Genomic DNA, 14,487 nt, shown 5'->3' with positions numbered 1-14,487 from the left:
GCGAAATGTTCAATTAACTGCTAGCTTTCAAAGAGTTAGAAACTGCAAAAACTATAGATAACTGTCACCAATGACCATAGCTTCTAGCACTGACAGATGATTCTAAGAAAAACATCTGGGGCCATTGCAGTTGGAAGGACAACGATATGATTTCTACATCTCTTATACCTTCAACATCTCATAATACTTGTTGATTGGCACCTAATCTTAAATCTTGAGGATGGGTCTTCTGAGAAAGGCAGTTATTTGGCCCCTGGGGACTCTAATATACTAAAGAGTACAAGAATGAGGAAATAGAGCTATGTGCTAATGCAAAATCCAGCAGAGTATTATATAAGCAATGTTGTAGACTATGATTGGGAGGGGTTTTTGTATTTTATTTTCTAATAATTCATGACAGATGATTTACTTTTCTATGTTAATCTTATATCCCACAACAGCCCTAGAATGCAAATACTATGTGACAAGAAAAAGGTACATATCTATTTTTTTTTCTTTCTGCCCTTTCTCTCTTCCCTTCCTCCATTTCTTTTTTTCTCTCCCTTCCTTCCTTCCTTTCTTTCTTATTTTCCTTATTTCATTCTTTTTCTGTTTTCTTCCCTTCTTTTGTTTGTACTTCTTTCCTACATCCCTCTCTCTTTCCTTCTTTCATTCCTTCTCTTTTTAAAAAATCTTATCAGGCACTCAATAAACTTGTTTTTTCTACTCAGTGGTAAAATATATGGTACTCATTCTATCACAATAGCTATCGTGTTAAACATCTTCCAGAAACCAAACTCCAAGTATGTGTGTGTATGTTTATATACATAGACAGGCAGACATGTTTAATATCAACTTCTCACATCCTTGCAACATGAATTATTATCCCGTTTTTAAAGCTGAAGAAAACTTGAGGTTCATAACAATTAGGCCCAAGGTTCTAAAGCTAGCAAATTTACAGCAGAGCTTCAATTCTGGTTCTACTTTATTCTAAAGTCTGTAATTTTTCCACTTGTCAAAATCACCCCCATATACTCAGCAAATGTGACAGTGTTTAGGAAAAGTCTGTATGTTAATCATTTTTCTGTCTGTATACTAGGCTTAGTACAGACTAACTGAATTTCAAACATATACAGGTAGAGATGGAGCCCCTCATATAAAGGGGTGGGCAAAAGTAGGTCTACAGTTGTGAGTATGTGACACAGAGTTTATTCTTATATTACTATTTATTAATTATCATGTTATTTATTTGTAATCTAACTATACACCTACTTTTCCCCACCCCTGTATTTTATTAGGATAACTTTGGGGTATTCAGAAAACTGCGCGTTCAGATTAACGGTTTCAAAATGCTGGTATGTAAGCATGATTGGACAGAAACGTCCTCATTTTTGAAAATTGCACCAGAAAAACCATTTTGCTTTTGTTTCCATGCTCAGTCTTCCTTGGCGTTTAAAGGTATAGGAAAGAATCCACAGTAGTGTTCAGTAAAAGTTATTGTACTAGGTAGGTATCATGCATGAGGTCTCTTGCGTGCATTCAAATTACTAGAACTGTTTGAATGTTCACAATTTTTAAATGGGTGAGTGTTTTGCATCATTCTACTAATAGTCTATGCAATATAATCTATGAGCACACTGTCATATTACCACACTAAAACATATTATGTTTTTTTTCCTCTACTTGCTTTGGGCAAACTTAATTTTCTTTCATATCCTTAGCAACAAACTGGAGCAATATTAATTCACCAACATATCTTCTATAAATAAGCTTATATTGAAGATATCCCTTGTTACCCACCGCAATTCACCACCTCTCACCTCTATAACTGGCAGATAGAGATAAATGCTAAGAAATACATACAACTTCAAATTATACATTATTTTACACCAACTGATAAACTATTTAAGGCATTCTATTTTGATTAACATGCCTAGCTGTTTTGGTATACTTTATATAACAAATTTTTCCATAAAATATTTTAAAACAGTATCTTCCTCCTAAAAACCTACAAATATAGTCAAAATTAAGTAACTAATTTTACAAATGGCAAAATACAGATGTTTTTAACACTGACCTTAAAATGAATTAATATTTTACTATCTATAATAATAAAAGTGTAATATGCTAACTAGACTGGATGTCCTTCCGATGACCTACCGGACGAAGCCTGGGCTGCGAGGGAAGCCTGGGTCCCGGGTGCCAGAGGGAAGCCAGTGCCGGCAGCCGGGGGAAGGAAGGCCTACTCTTGCACAAATTTTGTGCATCGGGCCTCTAGTTAAATAATAATTTTGGAAGGAACTGTTCCATCTCTCTTGCTAACAATTACAAATTATACATTCCCATTTATTTGAACATACTATCCCTGAAGGACTACTGTGAATGCTGCAACTATAACAAAGTTATTTCTAATATTCAGCAAAACTATCTCCATAAAACTCCCAATTATTTTAAGTCAACTAGGGATACCACACTGTAAACTTTATACCAAATATCAGCGCTGTTAACTCATAAATGAAACAACCTATGTACTAGCATGCAAAAATAATTGTTTTCTTTCTTTCCAATTTCTGTGCAATTTTCAAGACCATCAAGGATCAAAATTAAATTTTCCAGTTTTGAAATTGGGAGAACACCCCACTCTATTTTTTTGCAGATATAGTACTCTGTAGTGCATACACTGATACTAAAGACTAGAGGGTTTTTTGTTGTTTTTTCATCAAGTGGTAAAAATTCTGCCAATTCTGAAAATCTGTAAGCCTAGAGCCACTTAGCCTCTTCTCTGATGGAACAAAGTTCTTTCTCTTGGAACTGAGCCATCACCAACTGCTTAGAGTTGTGTAAGTTATTGAGTGAAACATTTCAGTCTCAGAGGCTGAACTAAGGATGCCTTTTAATATACGCTGCCTTTTATGGCAGGGATTTGGTTGATTGTGTCAAGATGAAACTGTCAGTGCCTGTTGTAAATGTTTTGAGTAGTTGTGGTAACAGATTAGGTGCAAGAACATGAATGAAATGGGGTTTTATTTAAAGTGACACCGTGAGCCCACTCTCATCAGATTCATCAATTCTAATTCACTTAGGTCTTTTTGGAGTGCTCAGTCTGTCTCACTTGTTTCAATTGCTTCCTGTGTTACCAATATGCTTTTCAATTAGTTGGGCAGAGCAATAATAAGAGTGACATGACAAGACTGAACTATGCCCTGCCAAAACTACTTCCATAGGTTCCCTGTACTGTTAAATCTGCTCTCCATCGTCAACTTGAAGCCTACACTTATTAATAGGTTGGCAAAAAGACTCTTCTCAAAAATTAATTAGAGTTCTGTTGAACTACTTGAATTTAAAATAATTCAGCTGGTAATTGATAGAATGCCCCAGTTCACAGGTGGCAAAGACATTCACTCCATTCTATTTCCATCTGCTGATACGTCTAACCATAAATTTAAATTGCATATCTATCATCCATCTGGAAGTAAGCATTAAATCCAAAATCCTCTTGCCTACAGCTGCTATGCTATATTCGGTTGTCTTTCTTTGAAAATGTCACAAGAACCATAAATAAACATTTTCTACATTGCAAAATTCAATTAAGGTGTCTCCATATAATTTATCTCTAGTATTCACGGATATTGAAGAGGTAGCAAGTTAATATAGAGTTTGATTTGTTAATATGCTCCAGTGATTAAGAGTTAAGAACAAAATGTTTATATATAGGAAGTATACATATATATGAAATATTATAGATATATATGAAATATTTTCCAAAATGTGTATGCATAATTTCTAGGTAGAACACACATTGTTATTTTAATTTTATTTTGCATATGTAACCTATTTTGATATTCTTACAACAAACTGAACTATTATGGCAAAATTTGGCTAAAATATCTGTCTAATATTAGAATAAAGCAATGTATTAATTTATGGGGAACTCACTCTTTTCCATGGTTTGAGGATTTACTATCAGATACTTTCTACCCACTTACTATCTTTTCACTGCAGTTGTTTTCTAGACTTTTTAAAATGTAAAATTGATTTTTTTTCTTACAAAATTAATATAAGGACACCTGGTGCAGTTAGGACTTTCAATGAAAATGACAAATTGGTATGTTTGAAGGTAATGCATAAAATATACTTAAACTGTAAAATTTTCTGCAATAACCTTCTGGGATCTAGGCATGATTATTACAAAGTAAAATTACAATGGTCAAACTCTTGCCTCTTACATTCTCCTACAAAACTGCTCTCAAAATAAAATTTACTCACATTCCTTCTTTAACTCTAATTTTCAAGCCTGAAAGCCTGACAAAACTGAAAGCGCAGAGCAGGCGGAGGGAAATACTTCCCGATATTTTGAATCAATTAACTTAACAAATTAGAGGGCAGATATATGGCAGCCTTGGATTTGGATGTGATATTGTCAACATTTTACAAATAATTAGAAAACAAATATAATTAAATACCCCCAAATAATTTACATCTTTGGTTATCTAAAATTATTTAAATTAAATATTCAAGTAAATAGTACACCATGGATTTAAGATAATCTGTTAATACCCACTTAATTGTGAATATTAAACATGTCAAATTATGTATTCCGAAATAGTTTATTGAATTAATTTTAAAGGATTATTATTAAGTTATGCAAATGGTCACTTTTACTCAAAAACAGATGCAATTAATACTTAATGATTTTGGTTGTTTTATAAGGATATAAGAATGTGGAGCTGCTGAGCAAAGAGCATAAAAGTCACTTCATTTAGGAGATTCCCTATTAAGGTGGGACTGACTCAACCTTTTATTGACTATGACTTCCTGCTTATATAATATAAGCATTGTTTTCAAGCTCAAGCTGTCAAAAATCATAAAACCCATTCACTAGCACATTATACATTGGTGGAGGAAGATATTATAAAACAGGAGGCTATATCAGAGTATTGTTCCTCTTACTGTTTTCAGTAAATTAACAATCTATATGCACTGGCCATTCTCATATCAAACTAAAGGTGTAATAAAGAAAATATTTACAATTTATTTTTCACCTTAATATAATTTCAAGAATATTTCTAGTGTGTGTGTTTAGTGACACAATTAAGGTATTTTTCAAATTCAAGATAAAACACTTATTTTGAGTATATAAAATTTAAGCTGTAATATATTGAGGTGTTGTTCATGATTTCTATAAATGAAACACATAGGTTTTATGGTTGTTGTTTTTTTCTTTCAACGTTCTTTTCAATTTTAAAGGCAAATGAACAAAAGATGAATTGTACCTGATTTCTGAAACAGGGTCCAAATTAGGAACTTCAAAAAGAAACTGGTTTCGGTAAAGATATCCTTTTACTGTGGTCATGCAAAAATGATGCTCAGTAGATATAGAATGGTATTAAATGACAATCCTTTGAGGTCACCTGTTAAGAAAAAAAAATTACTGTGATTACAAATGATCTTTCTTTTTACTTTCCATTATTTGAACAAAATTTCTTACTAATATTTTACATCATCTCTATTTAAACAGAAATTACTATGCTGTTTATCCATATCAGCATATACAACAATTCTAATTAAATATATTTATGTAGTTGTTTTTCAAATTTAATTTTTCTTTTGTAATTTATATTATATGATAACAGTGAAGAATATTACCCTAACTAAATTTTCATGGTTTATTTAAAACATTTAACAAATCATCCAGAGGGATAATCAAGGTACCTTTAGACTTTAACTACACATTGGACCAAATGAACTTAATAGATATTTACAGAACATTCAATCTAATAGCACCAGCATACACATTCTTCGCATGGACACATGGAACATATTCTAGGATAGAAATATGCTATGAAAAAAAGGCTTAATGAATTTAAAAAGATTGAAATCACATTGAAGTACTTTTTTTTTACCACACTAGAAGTCAATTACAAGAAAACTGGAAAAGTCACAAATATATGAATATTAAACAACATTTTATTGAGTAACCCAGATGCAAAATTGCAATCAAAATAAAAAAATATATATCTTAGACAAATTTACCCCTAGAGTGCAGGGGAGAGCGATCGCGCTCCTCCTGTCTTTCACCAAAAGTGCCGGAAGCACGATCGCGCTCCTCCTGCAGTGTCACTATTAGATGCTAGTAGTTCACTCTTTATTGACAGATGGCACCTAAGTGCAGAAAACAAATGTAGTAAAGGTTTCCTTAAGTTTTTGAATATGTAACTTCATTGACTTGCGATTCATAATTTTTTTCCTAAACTGCTGTGAAATCAGCAAAAATGCCTTGGCAATTTAAGCATAGTTCCTAGGATATTGGTTGGCACTCAAAGGGTTAAAATGGAAATGTAGCACACCAAACATTATGGGATATGACAAAAGGAGTTCTAAGAGGAAAGTACACAGCAAAAATAAAAAGCCTACATTAAGAAAAAAAGAAAGATCTCAAATAAAAAAAACTAATCTCAAAGAATTTGTAAAAGAACAACTAAGCCCATAATTAATAGGAAAAAAAAGGAAATAGCAAAGATAAACAAAAATCACAAGTTTCCAGTGAGACTAACCCAGTAAAAAAGAGACAGGACTCAAACACTTAAAATTAGAAATGAGAGAGGATACATGACAACTGATACCACATAAATACTACCAATCCTATCTAATAAAGAGGGAATATGCTAATTGACCCTCACACCATCGCAAAGATGGCAGCACCCACAGCCAATAATGAGGGAATATGCTAATTGACTTCCCCACCCTCAAAGATGGCGGTGCCTGCAGCCACAAGAAGGCAGCACCCAGTCCCCTCAGGCCCGCCAGGGCGGCAGGCGTGTGCAGCTGCCTCTGGCGTATCCCAGTCCATTCAGCCCCCCAGCCGCCCAGGGCCATCCTGAGGCGCAGGCAAGCCTCAGATGGCGGCTGCCCAGCCGCCTGGGACCAGCCCAAGGCTCAGGTAACCAGAGCCGGCTGAACCTTGTGCTCCTGGCAGTGGCAACAGCAGGGGTATGATGGGGCATCTCTTTCCCCTGTTCCCCAGGTTTCCTCCCGCCCCCGAGGGCACCCAGACTGTGAGGGGGGCAGGCCAGGCTGAGGGACCCCACTCCAGTACATGAATTTTCATGCACCGGGCCTCTAGCGAGTATATAAAGAACAAATTGAAAACCTAGAAGTGTCCCGGCCTGTGTGGCTCATATGGTTGGAGCATTGTCTCATGTACAGAAGTGTTGTGGGTTTGATTCCTGATCAGGGTACATATGTTTTAGGTTCAATCCACACTCAGGGAAACTATTGGAGGTGCCCAATCAATGTTACTCTTTCATAGAAATGTTTCTTGTTTTTCTCTCTCTCACTCTCCCTTCCTCTCTCTCTAAAGTCAGAGACAAAAAAAAAAAAAAACGCACACACAACATATGCTTAGACAAAGATTATAAAATAAGAGTCTAGAAGAAATGGTTGAATTCCTAGAAATGTACAACCTACAAATTCTGAATCATGACCGTTTAGAAAATATAAACAAACCAATTCCTAGTACAGATATTAAATCATTAATAAAAAATTCCCAATGAAATATAGTCCCAGAAAAAATGAATTCTACCAAATATATAAGAAAAAATTAACACTAATCCTTCTCAAATAATTCCAAAAATTAGAAGAGGTATAAGTACTTTGAAACTCATTTTATAATGCCAGCATTACCATGATATCAAACCCAGACAAGGAAGCTTCATAAGATTATAGGCCAATATTCTTGAACACAGATGCAATTACTGTCAACAAAATATGCGCAAACAAAATTCAATAGTACATTAAAAGGATCATACAATGTGATCAAGTGGGATTTACTACAGTGATGCAAGGATGATTCATCATCCACAAATCAACCAATGTGATACACCACATTAACAAAATGAGGAATTATAGTAATACTAGGGGCCCAGTGCATGAATTCATGCACCTTGAAAGGAACTGTAGGCCGTGAGGCTACAGTGGGCACAGGGGGCGGGTCTCAGCTCATCCTCCGCACCCCCACCTGGCCCCTCCCACCACGGCCCAGGTCCCAACTCTGCCAGCAGCCCCACTCCGGCCGCCACCATTCCCACGCGCTGACAGTGCCTGCCCCACTCGTACCTGCTGACAGCATGGACGACTGGGCCGGTGCCAGCAGCGGGTGTGAGTGCCGGGCGGGACCGCAGGGGAGCAAAGAATTTTTATTAACCATCAGAGGCTCACCCCAGTGACAGCAACCGGTGGCCTGCCTTGGTCTGGCACCCCCACTCACCTCTCCCCTATCCTGCCATGGCTGATGCCCACCATGTTCTGTGTGTGCTCCCTGGTGGTCAGTGCACATCAGAGCAACTGGTTGTTCAGTTGTGCCACCGTTTGGTCTATTCGCATATTAGGGTTATATATATATATATATATATATATATATATATATATATATATATATGACTATATGAAGAAAAAGCATTTGAAACAATTCAAGATCCATTCAAGATAATCACAGTCAACATAGTGGGAATAGAGGAAATAAGCCACAAAATAATAAAAGCTATGGCAGACCCACAATTAACAACATATTCAACAATAAAATGCTGAAAGCTTTTCCTTTAAAATAAGAAATAAGACAATTGTGGCTTCTATTGCCAATTTTATTCAGCATTGTATGGAAGTCCCAGCCAGAGCGATTAGTCTAAATACATACATACATACAAACATACATACATACATACATATATACATACATATTGGAAAGAAGTAAACTATCTTACTTTTATTTGCAGATGACCGTGTTATATGTAAAGTCCCTAAAGAATGCACCAAAAAAACTGTTAGAACAATAAAAAGTTCAGTAAAGCTGTAGGATACAAATCAATGTGCAAAAATCAGGTGTGTTTCTATACACTAGTAATAAATTATTCAAAAGAGAACATAAGAAAATCTCATTTATAGTTGCATCAAAAATGAAGTAACTAAGTCAATATTTAACTAAGGAAGTGAATTATTTGTATACTGAAAACTATAACATATTAATGAATAAAAGTTAAAAAAGAAACAAATAAGTAAAAAGATACTGTATATTTATGAATTAGAAAATTGGTATTTTTAAAATGTCAATACAACCAAAACCGATCTAAGGATTCAATAAAATCCCTATAGAATTTTAATAGCATTTTTTTACAAAAATATAACAATCTTAAAATTCATATGGAACCACAAAATCCCTGAACAGCCAGAGCAATCTTGAGAAAGAAGAACAAAAATGGAGGCATCACAATTCTGGGTTTAAAATTATATTACAACACTACAGTAATCAAATAAGCATGGTATTGGCATAAACACAGATACACTGAAAAAAAGAGTACCCCAAAATAAATCCATACATATACAGTCAATTAAACTTCTTTCAAAGGAGCCAAAATATATAATTGGGAAAGGACAATATCTTCAATAAATGATGTTGGGGAAAAAATGGAGAGCTACATGCAGAACAATAAAACCCGGCCACGATCTTACACTATTCACAAAAGTGAATTCAAAATGGATTAAAGGCTTGCGTATATAATATGAAGCCTTAAAACTCCTTGAAGAAAGCACAGGTGGTAGTAAGCTCCTTGACATTGGCAATAATTTATTTTAAATATATTTTTATTGATTTCAGAGAGGAAGGGAGAGAGAGAGATAGAAACATCAATAATGAGAGACACTCATTGATCAGCTGCCTCCTACACACCTCCTGGCATGTGCCCTGACTGTTAATCGAACTGTGACCTTCTGACTCATAGGTTGATGCTTACTCACTTAGCCACACTGGCTAGGTAGCAATAATTTTTTTTTTTTTTTTTGGTACCAAAAGCAAAGACCCTTAGTGGCATCATGCTAAGTGAAAAAAGCCAGACAGACAGATAAATAACACATGGTATCGTTTATATGTGGAATCTAAAAAAAAGAGGCAAATTCAGAAACAGAGAATCAAAAAGTGGTTGTCAGAGGCTGGAGAATGGGGAAAACAGGGAGAGGTTAAAAAAAGGGTACATTCTTTGAAATTATAAAGTAAAAAGGTATACAGCATGGTGATTATAGTTGACAACACTACATTGTATAATTTCCTATGAGAGAACTTAAATATTCTCACCAAAAAAAAAAAAGGGGGGGGGGGAGAAAAGAGATAATTGTTGTTGGATGTGGTAATTAACTAGATGAGGGAATCCTTTCATTACCTGTGTACATCAAATATCATTACATATATTTTATTTTTTTAAGTATATTTTATTGATTTTTTTACAGAGAAGAAGGGAGAGGAATAGAGAGTCAGAAACATTGATGAGAGAGAAACACAGATGAGAGAGAAACATTGATCAGCTGCCTCCTGCACGCCCTCTACGGGGGATGTGCCAGCAACCAAGGTACATGCCCTTGACCAGAATCAAACCTGGGACCCCTCAGTCCGGAGGCTGAGCCAAACTAGTTTAGGGATATTACATATACTTTAAATATCTCACAATTTTATGTAAATTGTATCTCAATAAACCTAAAATAAAAAAAATTTAACACAATACCCATCTTCCAGATTTTTAAGTTTTTTATAATAATTCTGTTATGCCTAGCATTTGCAATATTAAATTATTTATTATAACTTTGATTTAAGGACTTACAATATGTATTTCTTCTTAAACTTTTATAAGAGATTTATATTTTTAAATATGTTTGAATATTATGTAACTACATCTTGCTTGGTATCCTGTATAGAATTTGCATGTGTGGTGTCATCTCTATTCTTTTTACTTCTAATAAATTCCCCATTCCAATGAAATTCTCCATTCGATAAAGTTGTATTTTTCTAAAATTCAATATTTGATAGAGTTGTGATACCACTTTACATTAGTGGAACCATAGGAAATCAAGATATTTTCTTACATAAAAATGGTGTAATACCAGTAATTTTATGAGTCAACCAAATATTTTCTTAAATCCTAGTTTGCATTTCTGATGTCGTCCATATGCTATATATCGTACAAAGCCAATTTTTATTTTTCAGTAATACAGGAAGCTAATTTTATTTTTTAAGCTCACACTATAAGTACAAACCTAGGCAAGAAAGGTGATAATATATTGTAAGGCCATTTCAAAAGTAACTTAATTATTCTCTTATCAAGTAAAGCTATTATTGTCTGTGTTGGTGAGTAATTATGAGCAGAAGGGATTTCAGCCGTGGGCAAACTACGGCCCGAGGGCCGGATCCGGCCCATTTGAAATGAATAAAACTAAAAAAAAAAAAAAGACCGTACCTTTTTATGTAATGATGTTTACTTTGAATTTATATTAGTTCACACAAACACTCCATCCATGCTTTTGTTCCGGCCCTCCAGTCCAGTTTAAGAACCCATTGTGGCCCTCAAGTCAAAAAGTTTGCCCACCCCTGGATTAGATAATTCTTTTCTTTTCCTTTCCTTTACCTCTTTCTCTCTCCTTCCTCTGCTCCCTCCCTTCCTCCCTCCTTCCTCTCTCTCTCATGAATTCAATTATTTACCAAGTCATACTTTGTTGATCTCTATGTATGTTTTAGATCTTCATCTTCTCCATTTCCATTACTACATTTAAATAAGCAAATTTTCTGCATTTGTCACTGAATTGGTCTCCCTGCATTTCACTATTAACCCTCTTTAAGATAAACTTCATGCTTCAGCCAGAAGGAATGTTCAAAATGCATATTAGATAAATGGCTGGATATAAGTGTTTTTTCTTATTTATATTTTTCTATTATATATATATGAAAAATTGGCCTCAATTACACACACACAGACCATGCACACATATAGTCGTGTGTCACTGAACAATGGGACAATGGGACTAAGTTCTGAGAAAGGCATCTTTAGGTGGCTTTATCATTATGCAAAAATCACAGAGCATACTTACATAAACCTAGATGGTATAGCTATTACACACCTAGGCTGTATGGCTATTACTTCTAGGTTACAAGCCTGTACAGTATGTTCCTCTACAAAATGATACAAGGTTAAATCAAGCACAAGAGAAAATGATGCAATCAGGAGACTGGGTAGATAGGAGATGTATGAGGCTGTTGCCAGAGTAGCATGGCATACTGTTGAACAGCAAAGTACTTTTATAAGTAGAAAGAACACACTTTAAAACAGCAATAAAAAGTATAGTATAGAAAACACAAAAACCCATAACATATTTATTGTTATCCTATATAATAATAGACAAACATGCAAATTAGCCATCCCTCTGCTATGCTAAGCCACGCCCACCAGCCATGCCCACCAACCTATCTGAGTGACTATGCAAATTATCCGACAAAGATGGTGGTTAATTTGCATACGCATGTGTCAAGCACCCCAGGAGGCGACGGCGACCGCAGTAGCGGGCTCCTGGGACTTTACCCTTTCGGGGAGGTGCGGCCGCCTGTGCCTAACTACACCCACGGGCTCCTGACACCTTGCCGATGGAGAGAGAGCAGGAGAGGAGCGGGCAGAGAGCAGGAAGTTTGGAGGACTTGACAGAGCAGGAGACTGCTGGATATAGAGCAGAGCGAGAGAGAGAGGGTGGCTTGGGGGGTGCAGCTCCCTCTCTCACCCCAGCTTCCTCATCACAGCTGTGGAAACTGACAGCAGGGAGGAGGAAGTCCCACCCCCACAGAATCAGCCAGAATCAGCCATTGGTCAGACAGCTCTCAGCGGCCTGATAGACTGACTCTCATTCACCTGCATCTCAGGCCTTGACAGTAGAGAGGTGGGACTCTGTCTAAAGAACAACTTTCGATACAAGGTAGCTCTGCAGCCAAAAGATGCCGGCGTTATCAACAGAAAGTGTCTGCAGAGCAGCATGCATCTGATCTTGATAGAAGGCGGTGCCTGCGACAGGATGTATCTGAACACCAGCTACTGGAAAAACACCACTCTGATGCCGAAGAACACCGCGTTATCGACAGAAAATGTCTAAAGACCAGAGTGCCTTTGAAGTTGAAAGAAGGCGGTGGCGATGACAGAATATGTCGAGAGAACAGTCATCAACAAGTGCTACCAATGCCGGTAGAAACTGCCTCCTCAGCGAAAATGTTGTACATGAGGATGCAATCCTTGAAAATAGCTGTGGTGGAATGACTGTTCGATGTGAATTTTACCTATCACTAAATGTCTCGGATGAAAAACCTGCCATGGGAAATTTACTCGATGCTGTAGCAAAGGGAAAGTCTGTCCAAATGATATACATTTTCCAGGTTACTCGGCATATTTAAAAAGATTAATGATAAACGAAGATCTGACAGTAAAAATTTCATGGAAAATATTCGTTCCATAAATAGTTCTTTTGCTTTTGCTTCCATGGGTTCAAATATTGCATCACCATCATGATATGGGCCGTACTGTTTTAGAATACACGTACAAGTTTGTCACCGTACTGGAACTTTACTTCCTTCGGATGGTGTTTCTCGGAAGTTTGCTCAACTCTCTATTTTGGATACAGCTAAAGCTACAAGTAAAAGATTAGCAATGCCAGAAAACCAGGGCTGCTCTGAAAGACTCATGATCAACATCAACAACCTCATGCATGAAATCAATGAATTAACAAAATCGTACAAGATGCTACATGAGGTAGAAAAGGAAACCCAATCTGAAGCAGCAGCAAAAGGTATTGCTCCCACAGAGGTAACAATGGCAATTAAATACGATCGTAACAGTGACCCAGGTAGATATAATTCTCCCCGTGTAACCAAGGTCGCCATCATATTCAGAAACGAAGATGGAGAACCTCCTTTTGAAAGGGACTTGCTCATTCACTGTAAACCAGATCCCAATAATCCAAATGCCACTCAAATGAAACAAATCAATATCCTGTTTCCTACATTAGATGCGATGACACATCCTATTCTTTTCCCACATGGTGAAAAAGGCTTGGGAACAGATTTTGCATTAAGACTCAGAGACAACACTGTCATCGACAATAATACTAGACAAAATGTAAGGACACGAGTCACACAAATGCAGTATTATGGATTTAATCTCTCTGTTCAATCCCATTTTTAATGCAGGAAAACTAACTCAACAGTTTATCGTGGATTCATATTCAAAAATGGAGGCAAATTGGATAAATTTCATCAAAGCAAACCAATCTAAGTTGAAGTATCTAGTGGTTTGATGGATTATCTAAAATCTAGATCTGAAAAGGACAATGGTCTGATTGGTAAGATGATGATACTTCCATCATCTTCTGAGGGTAGTCCCAGAAATATGCAGCAGTGATATCAGGATGCTATGGCAATTGTAACAAGGTATGGCAAGCCTGATTTATTCATAACCATGATATGCAACCGCAAATGGGCAGATATTGCAAACAATTTACAACGCCAGCAAAAAGTTGAAAACAGACCTGACTTGGTAGCCAGAGTTTTTAATATGAAGCTGAATGCTCTTTTAAATGACATCTGTAAATTTCATTTCTTTGGCAAATAGGTAAAATTCATGTCATTGAATTTCAGAAACACGGACTGCCTCACGCTCA

At 36.1% G+C, this 14,487-nt stretch overlaps 1 protein-coding gene across 1 annotated transcript in view; it reads right to left on the bottom strand.

Moving 5' to 3' along the window:
* Window positions 1–14,487, bottom strand: part of CNTN5 (contactin 5) — a 1,066,495-nt gene that overhangs the window by 802,398 nt on the left and 249,610 nt on the right. The window contains exon 2 of the mRNA XM_081099170.1: window positions 5,253–5,390. The gene's annotated coding sequence lies outside the window, so the exon portion shown is untranslated. The remainder of the gene's footprint in view (window positions 1–5,252; window positions 5,391–14,487) is intronic.

The sequence above is a fragment of the Myotis nattereri genome (assembly GCF_964212035.1).
Source record: "Myotis nattereri genome assembly, chromosome: 9".
Lineage (NCBI taxonomy): Eukaryota > Metazoa > Chordata > Mammalia > Chiroptera > Vespertilionidae > Myotis > Myotis nattereri.
The sequence above is the reverse complement of the archived record's forward strand: the minus strand, read 5'-3'. Positions and strand labels throughout refer to the sequence as shown.